Source organism: Takifugu flavidus, unplaced genomic scaffold (assembly GCF_003711565.1).
Source record: "Takifugu flavidus isolate HTHZ2018 unplaced genomic scaffold, ASM371156v2 ctg281, whole genome shotgun sequence".
NCBI classification, from domain to species: domain Eukaryota; kingdom Metazoa; phylum Chordata; class Actinopteri; order Tetraodontiformes; family Tetraodontidae; genus Takifugu; species Takifugu flavidus.
Window position 1 is genome coordinate 28,854 of NW_026621925.1, and position 11,683 is coordinate 40,536.

Sequence of the window (11,683 nt, forward strand, 5' to 3'; positions counted from 1 at the left end):
CCGGGTGGGAACAGCCACTGTAAATTTACTGAACACATTAGTCATGACTAAGACGTTCTCAAAGCCATTACGAGAAGGTTCAAGCAAAGTAAAATCCACTGCCAAAATCTCGTTTGGCCGGGATGCGAGCAGGTGGCCCATGTAACTCCGATTAACCTGCCCCGAGTCCTTCGCAACTTGACAGCGTTCGCACTGCTGCACCCACTTCTTGATGTCTGACGACATTCCCAGCCAGTAGCAGCGTTGCCAAACCAGCTCGGTGGTCCTTTCCGTGCCTTGATGTCCATGCTCCTGGTGGAGCTGATGCAGGGTGTCCCCCTTGAGCACCGCGGGCAAAAGAAGTTGGAGTTGTTCTTCCCCACCATCAGAGCGGAACACCCGCCGGAAAAGCACCCTATTTTTTTCGACCAGGCGGTCCCACTGGCGCAACAGTACAATTGCGGGCTGAGGGAGCTGCCTCCTCTCAGCAGAGGTAGGGAGAGACCCATGTCGCCAAAACACCAACACCTCCTTTAATAAAGGGTCCGCTTCCTGCATCAAGCGAAGGTCAAATGGAGAGTGGGATGGAAGGATAGAAATCAAGGACTGCAAGGCACCAACCATAGGACCAGGCTGGATGTCCGGCTGAAGGCTACACGGGACAGAAGTGCCAGGCAAAGATGGAATGACAAGCCGGCGTTGGTGCGTACTGTCCCGACAGTGTGTCCGCATTTCGGTTGTTTCGCCCAGACCGGTACTTGATCTCCAGATCAAAAGCAGCAAGCTAAGCAGCCCACCTATGCTCGGCCGCCCCCAGCTTAGCAGACTGAAGGTGGCTCAAGGGGTTATTATCTGTGTACACAATGCACTTATGCCCCAACAGATACTCTCTAAATTTCTCCGTCACGGCCCACTTGAGCGCAAGAAATTCTAGCTTCATAGAGCTATAGTTGGACATGTTGCTCGCATAAGCCACCAGTCTCACACATCCATCTGTCTCCTGGGAGAGCACTGCACCAACCCCACTATGACTAGCATCAGTTTCAAGAATGAAAGGACGCGAAAAGTCCGCGTAAGCCAATACTGGGGTGGAAACTAACCTTGACTTTAGAGCATTGAAGCTCTCCTCGCACTCGGGCGTCCATGCGGACCCCAGTGCCTGGCCAGATCCCCGTTTTGTTTTGGTGCCAGCCAGGTCGGCTACCAACTGGTGCAAGGGTTTAGCCATCTTGGCGAAGCCATCGACAAAACGCCTGTAATAACTGGCGAACCCTAAAAAGGACCACAACTCACTGATGTGACGAGGACGCTGCCAGCCAGCCACAGTCTCTATTTTCTTGGGTTCGGTCGAGACACCCTGGCTGGAGATGATGTGTCCCAAGTACAAGACCTGCTCCTGGAAGATTGCACATTTCTCCACTTTGACCTTAAGGCCCTGCCCCTGCAGTCGCCCGAGCACCATTTCCAGCCGCTGTAGGTGTTGCTCAACGGAAGATGAAAAGATGATTATGTCATCAAGATAAAGCAGGAGGGACTGACCTTGCTGATCGCCAAACATGCGTTGCATCAGCCACTGGAAAGTGCTTGGCGCATTGCAAAGGCCAAAAGGCATCCGATTGAATTCGAAAAGACCAAAGGGGGTGCAAAAAGCGGCCTTGGGACGGTCCTGCTCAGCCACAGGCACTTGGTTATACCCACTGGCAAGGTCAAGAGTTGAAAACCAGTGGGCCCCCGATAAAGCGTCCAGGCTCTCCTCGATACGAGGCAGTGGAACGGCATCCTTTCTGGTCTTACTGTTCAGGAGCCGATAATCCACACAGAGCCTCAAGCCACCATCCTTCTTCCTCACCAACACGATAGGTGAGGCATAGGGACTGGAGTGCTCACAGATGACTTGTGACTCAAGAAGCTGGTTAATGTGCAACCTCACTGCCTCGTACTCTGAAGGGGGAATGCGACGATACCGTTGCCGCACAGGGACATCATCAAGCAGGGGTATCTCGTGTGAAATTAGGTTTGTACACCCCAAGTCACCATCATTGGCTGCGAACACTGAGCTGTACTGGTCCAGCAAAGACGGAACACTGGCTTCTTCCAGCTCAGTTAAGGCTGAAGAGTCCCATGACCCTATCCTATCAAGTACAGATGGGACGGCTGACTGGGAGGCCAATGTGGCTGTGGTCAACCCCACCTCAGTTATCAAGTTTTGTGGTGAGTGAATTAATAGCCACGAAGCTGAAACCTCACGCCGAAGGAGAGTTCGTGAACGTGCCTCGTAGCCGCCGCTGAGGCGCTCGCGCCAGACAAAGTAAAATTGTTTCAAAGCGTGAATTTCTTTTCGCGAATAACTATTGAACTAAGACATATATCGTTATGATTCCAGTGGCTAACTGTATGTTTTTATGGTCAAGGAATCTAAATATGTAGTCAAAGTATATGTGGGACTAATATTTATGGTGGAAATCACAATATGCCAGGAATTGTTGCGCTTGGCGGAGGTCTGCGCTCTCCGAGTGCTTTCTAGTTGTTGTTGTTGTTGTTATTGTCTTTATCTTTCTTTCTTTTTCATTTATTTTCTTGATTATCTTGTTGTATTGCAGTTTTTGTGAGTAGAGGCCTCGAACAGGCCCTTACGGGTCTCTTGCCTCAACTCTGCACCTCTTTTTATTTTGTATGATCATGAAAACATATTTTACTTGTCATTTTATTCTATTTATTTGGTGATTTTATATGCATGTGTGCTAAATAAATAATTCAAACTCAAATGCAGCAATCATGAGACTTAGTAACACAGTGGTTATAGACTTTTTTTTTTTGTCTTTTTTTTGCATCCCTAGGTATGTGTTCATAATAGTATGGCCCTCGGAGGACTTTATAAAAATTGAAATGGCCCTCGATATGAAAAGGGTTCCCCACCCCTGCTCTAAATGGTCAACCATGAACATGGCTTGCTCTGCAGCTGGAAGGTACCTAGCATGCGCGCACGCCTGAACCTCCTCTGCCCACTCTGCAATGCTAATTCCCGACTTCCCACTGAACATCGGGCACTTACGGTCTCTTGGGATGACGACCAACCGTTCAATAATAGGAGCTGAGACCCCGGCACCGGAGGCGTAACCAGTTGGACCAGAGGAAGCTGATGCGGACCCACTAGGACCACCCAGAGAAGTAGCACGCTCTTGGCGAAGTTGCTCGTTTTCTGCCTTAAGCTGCAACACCAACTCTCGAAGCTGTTGAATCTCCTCCTCCATGTTGCCTGGAAGAGGGAATTGCACCGGACAATAGGGGATTAAACCACTAGACTGATCACTGCTGCTTTGGCTCTACAACTGCCTAAATTTTAAATCGAATAGAAGGGAAAAAACAAAGGAAAATACGGAAAATAAAAACAACAAAGGAAAATTATCAGATTCAAATAAACACCAATAACCCCAAAAAAATAGTCTCTGCCCCTTTTAAATGTGGTAATCCTGCCGACAACGCCAAGATGTGGCGAGTGAGAGGTGTAACGGTGGACGCAACGCCACCTGGGGAATTTCACCCCAGGAATTAACCAGTGAACAATCACTCGGTTAGGCACACGCAGATAAATTTCGACTACAGAGGCAGAGACGGGATTGAGGGTTATGTGCTACAATTTTATTATTAAATCCAATACTCAACAAAAAGTTAACTCGGCTGTACAAAAGTTAAATTAACAAAAGGGGTGGACAGGGCTGGGGCCCCACCGGCAGGTAAAACTCAATTAGGAGAGATAAACTAACTAAAAACACCCGTGCTACTACAAACAAAACCACACATGAGGGGTGTGATGAAAACACCCTCCATCAGGGGTTGGGTCCCCGCCGTGGCCCGCAGCACCAGTCCACAAAGAAAAGGAACAATTAAATTTCCAGGGGTAAACAATTAGACGCGACGAGCACACACGCACACACACACACACCTCACACAGACAGGCAAATAAATTGTGACCAGATCGTGTCATTACTTCCTACCTGTCAGACATCGCCACTTCACCCATGCTGGTGCCCAAAAAGCTGGGAGATACACATCTTGGCTTCTTGAGACTCATGATGTCAAATGGTAAAAAAAGTGAAAGAAGCCTTCTCTTTATAAAGAAAGGAAAACTGGGCAATGGACGGGCTGTGATGCTCAAAACAATTGGATGTGGGTGTGACTATGTAAATGAGTGTGAGCGAATATGTCCGGTAAGGATGGGCGATACCACACTTTTGGGATTCGATACGATACCGATCCTTTTTCTTGTATTTTCATCGATATCGATACCGATACCGTTCATTTCTTACTGGCAATTTTTGTCAGTCAACATATTATTACATTTAAGACAAATCACAAGACAAATACAGACCATTTATATACAATTTATTATGGTCAATTGATTACTAGGATTTCCTTATCCTTTAAACCTGCATCAGACTAGTTATGCTGATTCCTGTGTAGTTTTTCTGCTTCTCTTCCCCCCTATTCATTTACAGGTATCGCCACCTTCGGAGCTGCATGATGACCTCCGGCCCCGCTGTATAGTGTATTTTTGTGTGTGTTTCTGTGCTCTGTGCCTCTCCTCTCCTCTCCTCTCCTTTCCCCCTCCCCTCCTTCTCCTTCTCCTTCTACTTTTCCTCTCCCCTCCCCTCCTTTCCTCTCCTCTTCCCTCCCCTCTCTCCTCTTCCCCCTCCTTCTCCTTCTCCTCTCCTCTCCTCTCCTCCTCCTCTCCTCTCCTCTCCTCTCCACTCCTCTCTCTTTACCCAGCCGGCCATCAGCAGGAGGGTCCCCCTACATGAGCCTGGTCCTGCGCAAGGTTTCTTCCTGTTAAAGGGGAGTTTTTCCTTGCCACTGTTGCTTGTTGCGGGTCAGGCCTGGGATTCTGGAAAGCGCCTTGAAACAATTTTGATTGTATAAGACACTATATAAATAAAGATTGATTTGATTTGATAAGACAGTTGTTCCATGAGAAAATTAACTAGAACAATGTCTGACACCATCACACCTTTAGTGCACTTGAGGTATGTCATCACACTTTACTGAAGTCTCAGATTGCTGTTCAGAAAAAGTATCATATTCACATTTTCTGCTTTAAGAAGATTGCGGCTCTGCCTTTTGCTTACTGTGTCGGCTCGGCGGGCTATGTTGCACGTTGATGTTCATTCGATATCTCCTGTCACGTGACATGGGCCAGCTCAATAAATTTGGTAATTTTTTTTTTTTTTAGTTAGTATCGATATTTATAAAAGAAAATCGATACCAAATGAGTAGCTTGTGAGTATTGATATATCGATACCACGGGATCGATCCGCCCATCCTTAATGTCCGGAATGAACAGATATGTGTGGAGGTATGTCATCAAATTTCAAGGTTTTTTAAGGGAAGAAATTCATTCCAAAACAATGACATTGTTCAGATCATGGTGACTTTCTTCTGAAAATCTGGAATAGAAATGCGGTAATTAATAATAGACCTCGGACTGCAATCTTGTGTTTTTTACTGCTCTGAAGTCACTTGGATGGTATATTACTCGCTTTTCCCCAATCCCTGTGGAGAAAAAGCACAGGGCACAAAAGAGCCTTCACCCCACTGCCAAAACTCTGGTAAACAACTGAAGTGCCCTTACACTGGAAGTAGTTTATTTTCATGCAGCTTTTGAATTCTAAATTGCTTATACATGTCTTGCTTCAATTTGGAGATGACACAGGACTGCCTGTAGAGGTCGTGCTTGACACCCATGGCTTTTGAAGTGAAAGTGCACCTGGCAAACGGGGCACCACGCAGCGAGGCAGAGCGGCCCTGGCCTTGCAATGCGCTCTGAAAAGTGACAACATTGCAGAGAGAGAGAGAGAGACACACTTACTGTTGATTGTCCACAAAGTATAGAGAAGGCGCACCACTCCCAGCTAGACTGCAATACTGGGCCAATGCGTGGAGTGAATGTGGCAGAGCCTGCCAAAAAATGCAACTGACAAAGCGCTGCTCCTCTGCACGGAAGTCTTTAGTAAAAGGCGAAAGACTTGTACAATTTGCAGAGAACCACATGCAAGTGGCCCTTGCAGGCTGAGTGGAGCTGTGCCCACGGTCGCCCCAGGCAATTGTGTGATGGTGAGACTTCCTTTTTTACTCTACAATTGTTCTAAGAATTTAGACTTTGTTTGGTGAATAACAACATTTGTCCTTCAACTCATCCTTTGACCAGAGAACAATGACATTGTTCAGATCATGGTGACTTTCTTCTGAAAATCTGGAATAGAAATGTGGTAATTAATAATAGACCTCGGACTGCAATCTTGTGTTTTTTACTGCTCTGAAGTCACTTGGATTAAGATTAAGATTAAGATTAAGATGGACTTTATTCATCCCCGTGGGGAAATTGAGTTATAGTAGCAGCGTATGCAGAGTAAAGAGACAGAAAAAAAAATAAATACAGATAAGATTAGAGTGTTATAAGCATATATACATACAGCATATATTATAAGCATATATAATATATACATAATATAATATATACATATTATAAGCATTATAAGCATATATACATAAATATAGAATAAATTAGAAATAAAATTACAGCATAAACATTACACAATTATTGTTGAGTTGGTTTGAGTGAATTATAGAGTTTAAAGGCGGACGGCAGGAATGACTTCCTGTACCGTTCCTTAGACCAGCGAGGCTGCAGGAGTCCGTTGCTGAAGCTGCTCCTCAGTTTGTCCACTGTGTTATGGAGGGGGTGGGAGGGACTGTCCATGATTGTCCGCAGTTTCAACACCATCCTGTCCCTCACCACCTCGTCCAAGTTATCAAGTCTACAGCCAACAACAGACCCTGCTTTTTTGATGAGTTTGTTGAGTCTGTTGGCATCCTTTGCTTTAATGCCTGCACCCCAGCACACCGCAGCAAAGAAGATGGTGCTAGCCATGACAGACTGGTAGAACATGTGGAGCATCCTGCTGCAAACACTGAAGGACCTGAGTCTCCTGAGGAAATAGAGTCTGCTCATGGCCTTCTTGTAAACAGCATCGGTGTTTGTGGACCACTCCAGTTTATTGTCCAGCTGGACACCCAGGAACCTGTAAGATGGGACTAGTTCCACTTCTTTCCCACTGATGCAGACTGGGGAGGGTGGGGACTTGCTTTTTCTGAAATCCACCACCATCTCCTTCGTCTTGGTCACGTTGAGCTGCAGAAGGTTCTCCCTGCTCCACCTGACAAAACTCTCCACAAGGTCCCTGTATTCGTCCTCCTGGCCATTCTCCACACACCCGACTATGACTGTGTCATCCGAGTACTTCTGGAGATGACATGTCTCAGAGTGGTACTGGAAGTCAGCTGTGTAGGTGGTGAACAGGAATGGGGAGAGCACAGTTCCTTGACGAGCTCCTGTGTTGCTCATCAGGGGGTCGGACGCACAGCTCTGCAGTCTCACAAACTGTGGCCGACCTGTCAGGTAGTCCTCGATCCAAGAAACAAGGGGAGCATCCATCTGCATCTTCTCCAACTTCGCCCTCAGCAGTCTTGGCTGGATGGTATTGAAGGCAGAAGAGAAGTCGAAGAACATGACCCGCACTGTGGTGTTTAGTCTGTCCAAGGAGGAGTAAGCCCTCTGCAGCAGGTATATCACTGCGTCATCAACCCCCACCTTGGGCTGATAGGCAAACTGCAGAGGGTCCTGAAAGGGGCTCACCAGAGGTCTGAGGTGTGACAGCACCAGCCGCTCCATGATCTTCATAATGTGGGAGGTCAGTGCTATTGGCCTGTAGTAACTGGGTGCCACAGGATGGGTCTTCTTCGGCACCGGGACCAGGCAGGATGTCTTCCAAAGCACTGGGATCCTCTGAAGATGAAGGCTCTGGTTGAACAGGTGCTGCAGTATTCCACACAGCTGCCTGGAGCAGTTCCTCAGCACTCGTGGGCTGATGCCGTCTGGTCCGGCAGCCTTCCTCTGGTTGAGCCTCTCCAGCTCTCTCCTCACCTGGCCAGATGTGAAGGATAGTCCTGTCGGGGGGATGGGTGACATGCTGGGATCCATGTAGGGTGTCAGCAGGGGGGAGGGGGAAGAAGTTGGCAGAGGTGTTAGGGGCTCTGGGAGGTGTGAAGGGGACCCATTGTTATCCAGAGGAATATTGGGACAGCTGGGGGAGGGGGAGCTAGAGTCAAACCTGTTGAAAAACTGGTTCAACTCATTAGCTTGGTCCACGTTCCCATCAGCTGAGCGTATTCCTTTCTTCTGGAAGCCAGTGATCGTCCTCGCTTTTCCCCAATCCCTGTGGAGAAAAAGCACGGGGCACAAAAGAGCCTTCACCCCACTGCCAAAACTCTGGTAAACAACTGAAGTGCCCTTACACTGGAAGTAGTTTATTTCCATGCAGCTTTTGAATTCTAAATTGCTCATACATGTCTTGCTTCAATTTGGAGATGACACAGGACTGCCTGTAGAGGTCGGGCTTGACACCCATGGCTTTTGAAGTGAAAGTGCACCTGGCAAACGGGGCACCACGCAGCGAGGCAGAGCGGCCCTGGCCTTGCAATGCGCTCTGAAAAGTGACAATATTGCAGAGAGAGAGACACACACACTTACTGTTGATTGTCCACAAACTATAGAGAAGGCGCACCACTCCCAGCTAGACTGCAATACTGGGCCAATGCGTGGAGTGCATGGAGCAAGCTCCTGTTTCAGCTCCTGTCTGCAAAAATGCATTTAATATATAGTCCCCTGATAGAGGACATATCAGATATTAAACTGATAAGAACAGATACTACACTTGATCTTAGCCAAAAGGCCGAGAAGCGATGGTCTTTGACTGCTTGCTCAAAGTACATTGGCATTACCACAGGCTGAACAGTTGATGGTGAGGCCATAAAGCCTCACTAACAACGAAATACCAATTTGCACCTCCTCCCAAGTGGTGAGGTTAAAACTGCTACATGGGAACAAACGTTTTTGCACTTCTGGGGCAAATTCCAAACGTGTGCAAGTTTGAATCGCATATCTTTTCACAGGTGTACAAGGCTTTACCAGTGGCAGAGCCTGCCAAAAAATGCAACTGACAAAGCGCTGCTCCTCTGCACGGAAGTCTTTAGTAAAAGGCGAAAGACCTGTACGCTTTGCAGAGAACCACATGCAAGTGGCCCTTGCAGGCTGAGTGGAGCTGTGCCCACGGTCGCCCCGGGCAATTGTGTGATGGTGAGACTTCCTCTTTTACTCTACAATTGTTCTAAGAATTTAGACTTTGTTTGGTGAATAACAACATTTGTCCTTCAACTCATCCTTTGACCAGAGAACAATGACATTGTTCAGATCATGGTGACTTTCTTCTGAAAATCTGGAATAGAAATGTGGTAATTAATAATAGACCTCGGACTGCAATCTTGTGTTTTTTACTGCTCTGAAGTCACTTGGATGGTATATTACTCGCTTTTCCCCAATCCCTGTGGAGAAAAAGCACGGGGCACAAAAGAGCCTTCACCCCACTGCCAAAACTCTGGTAAACAACTGAAGTGCCCTTACACTGGAAGTAGTTTATTTCCATGCAGCTTTTGAATTCTAAATTGCTTAGACATGTCTTGCTTCAATTTGGAGATGACACAGGACTGCCTGTAGAGGTCGTGCTTGACACCCATGGCTTTTGAAGTGAAAGTGCACCTGGCAAAAGGGGCGGGGAGGCAGAGCAGCCCTGCCCTTGCAATGCGCTCTGAAAAGTGACAACATTGCAGAGAGAGAGAGAGACACACACTTACTGTTGATTGTCCACAAAGTATAGAGAAGGCGCACCACTCCCAGCTAGACTGCAATACTGGGCCAATGCGTGGAGTGCATGGAGCAAGCTCCTGTTTCAGCTCCTGTCTGCAAAAATGCATTTAATATATAGTCCCCTGATAGAGGACATATCAGATATTAAACTGATAAGAACAGATTTTTTCTTTTTCTTAGTTTATTGGCACTCAATCATCTTTACATTTTCCGGCTTTGAGTAAAAGGTTCACATATACACCTCAAATATGCCAATAAAATATTAAATAGTTGAGACATTTTCAAACTTTGAGTAAAAGGTTCACATATACACCTCAAATATGTACCAATAAAATATCCAAATTGTGAGGACTATAAAACCATTTTTAAGAAAAAAATATTTTTTCTAAAACAGTCTTGTCGATAAAATAGCCATTTCCATTGGTTAAAGGTGTTACATTTAGTGTTCATGTGTCCTTTGAAAGCTTCTTAAAAGGTCCATACAAGGGAGTGCATCAGTTCAAAACATATCCATCTTTGTGCAGGAGCGTGGTGAGTCCCTACCAAGCCTCACTCAGCCTGCTCCTCCAAACATTTGATCTCTCGGGATACTGTTGGTGGTCAGCGGAGATCCTCGCCCTGCTGCTCCTTCCCGCCTACCGCACCCGGAGAGCCAGGCCGCTGCTGCCTTGACCTTTGCTGTGGAGCTCCGGCTCCTTCGTCCGAATGGGCACAGAGGCGATTCTTCTTTGTGGCGGTGTCCTAGGCCTGCCGCCCGCAGTTCCGGCCACTTGAACCATTGCTGCAGCCATCCGGATCACCGCCACGGGGGGGATCTGCATGTGCTTCCTTACCAGCAAGTTTCTGGAGGTCCATGTGGCGTCTTTTATGGCGGCTAGGGTGAGCCACTGCTTGGCAAAGTCCTTCGGTGGTATTACAGTTGGGCTCACCCCATACAGCACCAGCTGTGCTGTAAGGACCTCCCTTGCTGGCAAGTACGGGAATTTCAAGGAGCCGGCCATTGCCCACTGGTCTTTGGCAGCACTGCACTCCCAGAGGAGATGCCTCACCGACTCAGGCGCGCCACAACCAGGCCGGGGGCAGGTTGCGTGTGCCGCCATGCCTCGGGAGTGCATGACGGACCTGACCGGGAGGATCTCATGAGCCACCATCCACGACAGGTCCCGGAGTCTGTTTGGGAGAGCAGGGTGGTTCACATTGCGCCAAACAGTTGAGGGCTCACCTAATGCGAGGCCGCGCACTGGACTCACTGGCTGGCTCGCTGCTCTGCACAACAGAAATCAAAGAGCGGTGGTTAGTTAAAATATGCAACTCCTCATTTTCCAAATTAAAATGCACTAAAAACCTCTGGATAAAACTATATGCCGTCGGTAGGTTAAAAGACACGGGCACCGAGAGGTTTACTGGTTCAATTTTTAGTTTTCTGAGGTACGTCCCCATCCAAAAGCGTGCCATTGCCGCTGTCTTTGGGTTTTTGGATGGGGCTGTGACTATGCCCACATGTGTAGCTGTGAACCTGGCCCCTAAGAACAGGTGCAGGTCCGGGACGTCTTTTCCTCCTTTTTCTTTTCTTTTTTTCATGATTGCTCTCTTCAGTTTTTCCATTTTGGACCCCCACAGGAAGTAAAAGATGGCTCTCTCCAGTTCTAAAATCACACTTCTGGGAGGGAAAAAAACACAACTGATCAGTAAAAGCAAAGGTAAAATCACTGCTTTGGTGATTAAAACCTTCCCTTCCATAGTCAGTCCTCTAAGTCCCCAGAATCCTAGTTTTTGTCTGACTTTCCCTACCATGTCCGGCCAATTTGTTTTCCCTCCCCCCTCCCGATCAAATTTAACACCAAGTATTTTTTGGTCAGTCTGTGTCACGGTCAGGGGGAGTCCTGTCATGTCTGTCGCTGTCCATGGTCCGTAAAACTGGGCTTGTGTCTTTTCTTTGTTTAGTTT

General features: G+C 47.4%; 2 non-coding genes and 3 pseudogenes across 2 annotated transcripts; all 5 read right to left on the minus strand.

The window, feature by feature from the left end:
- Positions 1-5,922: 5,922 nt before the first annotated feature.
- On the minus strand, positions 5,923-6,028 carry LOC130520097 (U5 spliceosomal RNA; annotated as a pseudogene).
- Positions 6,029-8,237: 2,209 nt separating this feature from the next.
- LOC130520092 (uncharacterized) lies at positions 8,238-11,680 on the minus strand (annotated as a pseudogene).
- On the minus strand, positions 8,587-8,777 carry LOC130520094 (U2 spliceosomal RNA). Its single transcript, XR_008948644.1, has one exon. It is a non-coding gene; the product is annotated as a U2 spliceosomal RNA (small nuclear RNA).
- LOC130520096 (U5 spliceosomal RNA) lies at positions 8,993-9,110 on the minus strand. The gene has a single exon (XR_008948645.1). It is a non-coding gene; the product is annotated as a U5 spliceosomal RNA (small nuclear RNA).
- On the minus strand, positions 9,747-9,921 carry LOC130520095 (U2 spliceosomal RNA; annotated as a pseudogene).
- Positions 11,681-11,683: the final 3 nt, after the last annotated feature.